Source organism: Babylonia areolata, chromosome 31, assembly GCF_041734735.1.
Source record: "Babylonia areolata isolate BAREFJ2019XMU chromosome 31, ASM4173473v1, whole genome shotgun sequence".
NCBI lineage: Eukaryota > Metazoa > Mollusca > Gastropoda > Neogastropoda > Buccinidae > Babylonia > Babylonia areolata.
The window spans coordinates 24,726,935-24,729,422 of NC_134906.1; the positions used below are offsets into that span (position 1 = coordinate 24,726,935).

A 2,488-nucleotide genomic window follows, 5' to 3' on the forward strand; every position below is an offset into this window, starting at 1 on the left:
ACGCGGTGGGCACATGAGGCACCGTCACGGTCCTCGTCACGGTCCTCGCTATGGCCGGCACGGGGGCTACAGAAGATGGCCCCAGTATTAGCGGCTGCCCTGTGGACCGACTCCAGACCACTGAGCTATAAATAGATGTGTTACGTTTGTCTATTTATAGCTCAGTGGTCCCTCAGAAGAGCGAGAGAAAGGATGGGGTGCAGGGGGGGGAGTCTGAAGCTTAAGGACCCATCCTCTTCTTCTTCTCCTCCGTCTTCCTTTTTCTTCTTTGTCCTCTTTTCTTTGTCTTTTTCTCTGATTCTTTTTATTGACGTTTTTATCCCCTTGATTCTGTTTATGAATGTACTTCACCCTAACAAATAGAAGCCTTTTTTTTTTTTTTTTTTTTGAGGATGCCCATATACCGTTTCTTTAACGCTCTCTGTCTGTCTGTCTGTCTGTCCAATGCCTGTTCGTCTCCTTTTGAGCATGATCACTTAGAAAAGGAACCGTGTATGATTTTCGTCATATAAACAGTACAAGACTTGTTTCAGTTGAAAAAGAGAAAGTGTATGTGGATATTTCATGGACACATATCCGGAAACACACCCACCCGGTTTAACATGGGAGCATCGCATAATTCACACATCTATCGCTGTTCAAGGCCACAAAGAAACCTGGATCTGTCATTTTGTAGGGAATACAGTTGAAACTGACGTAAACTTTATTTTCTGTTTGTCCAAAGTGTGATGACTGTCATTTTGTTGGTATACAATTGAAACTGACGTAATCTTGATTTTCCATTTATCCAATGTGTGATGATTTGATATCTGAGTATTTACAAAGTATTGTTACGAGTCAGTTTCGAAAGTCATTATCTGTGAGAGTAGCCGATGAGAGAAATCTACACTTTGCTACATTTTAAATCTATGTGTTTAACTTTAGGTAAGACTAAAAAAAAATTATAGTAGCGAAGGAAGTGCTCAACTTGAGACAAAATATGTTACGAACCACGAAACGCAATACGTTTTGCTGATCATACATATATTTTTGTTGCATATTATTTTTCGTGCATATCCTACTTTTTGAATTAATCCACCATTGGAAGGGGCTGTAGCCTATTCATTAAACTCGTGTAAGTGTAAGTGTCAGTATCACTCTCTCTCTCTCTCTCTCTCTCTCTCAAATGTATTCTTTTTGAAAAGGATGTAGTAAGAAGAGAAGGTATGACAATGCTGCTCAGATCGAATGATGAAGACATCATAAAATCATTTGCTAAATATATTTCAGAAGCATGGGATTTTCGAAAGAAAATGATAAATACAAGTTTAGATGTACAAATATGAGTAAAGCCAAATTCATTTATTCATTTATGGAGAAAAAAAAACTATTATAGGACATATTATTTGATGATAATTTGATAGATACACATGATTGTGTGCATGTGTATACAAAAATATTTATTCATTTCGGATGGTCGAGCTGACCGAAGTGATCAGTTGATTTATGTTTGTCCCATTTTCGGTATATACATTATTTGTATGTGTGATGAGAATGTTGATTTATATTATGTTTCTTTGTTTGATCTTATGTTTCCTGATAATGTGTTGTTCCCCCATGTCACAAGAACTGTACAGTCAATGACAGTAAAACATCAAAGCGTCAAAAAAGCGTCTATCTCTCTCTCTCCACTTCAGTCTCAATGTCACAAACACTCACTCATTTCATCAGACATGTATCACTTAACCAGTCCTTTCCATTAAGATTTTAAAATGTCCTTTACTTTGATTTTAAATGCGTGAAATTCAGTGTGACACAGGCGGAAATTTGATAAATGAATTAAACAGAAAACGAGTTATCAAAAGAAAAATAAAGTATATTAAAAGAAACAAAAAAAATCTTCACGTTTCTCTTTCAGTGTGTGTGTGTGTGTGTGTGTGTGTGTGTGTGTGTGTGTGTGTGTGTCGGTGTGTGTGTGTCAGTGTGTGTGTGTGTGTGTGTGTGTGTGTGTGTGTGTGTGATGAATTCATAAAATAATAATGTGGATGATAACCATCATTATCATGATCATGGAAAACAAACAAACAAACAAACAAAAAACACAAAAAAAACACACACACACACACAAATGCAGTCAACAAGCGGTGTTACATAATCTTCACGTAAAATGAACAAAGCTGGGCGCCTGTGCTAATCTATGCTCTGTGTGTGTGTGTGTGTGTGTGTGTGTGTGTGTGTGTGTGTGTGTTTGTTTTTGCTTTTTTAATTTTTTTTATCTTCTACTATCGACATGGACGCTTCACCTAGCGTGGTTTGCTTTGATAAGTGCGTGGCTGATACTATTGACATGTGGGTACTTCGTTTGAGTTGGTTTTAGAAATTAGTGTGTCCAGTAAGCACATCCTCGGGGATTTCGATTCCCATAAGATCCACTGACAAGACTCAGTCATTTCCTTCCCACTTTTTTTTTTCTGGCCATGATGATGAGATTGATAATGATGATTATTAT

The 2,488-nt window shown here is 37.3% G+C and overlaps 1 protein-coding gene across 1 annotated transcript in view; it reads left to right on the plus strand.

Moving 5' to 3' along the window:
• The window catches only part of LOC143275867 (uncharacterized), a 3,949-nt gene extending 2,072 nt beyond the window's left edge, over positions 1-1,877 (plus strand). Inside the window, exon 2 of the mRNA XM_076580163.1 lies at positions 1-1,877. This exon is cut by the window's left edge and continues 670 nt beyond it. The gene's annotated coding sequence lies outside the window, so the exon portion shown is untranslated.
• Positions 1,878-2,488: the final 611 nt, after the last annotated feature.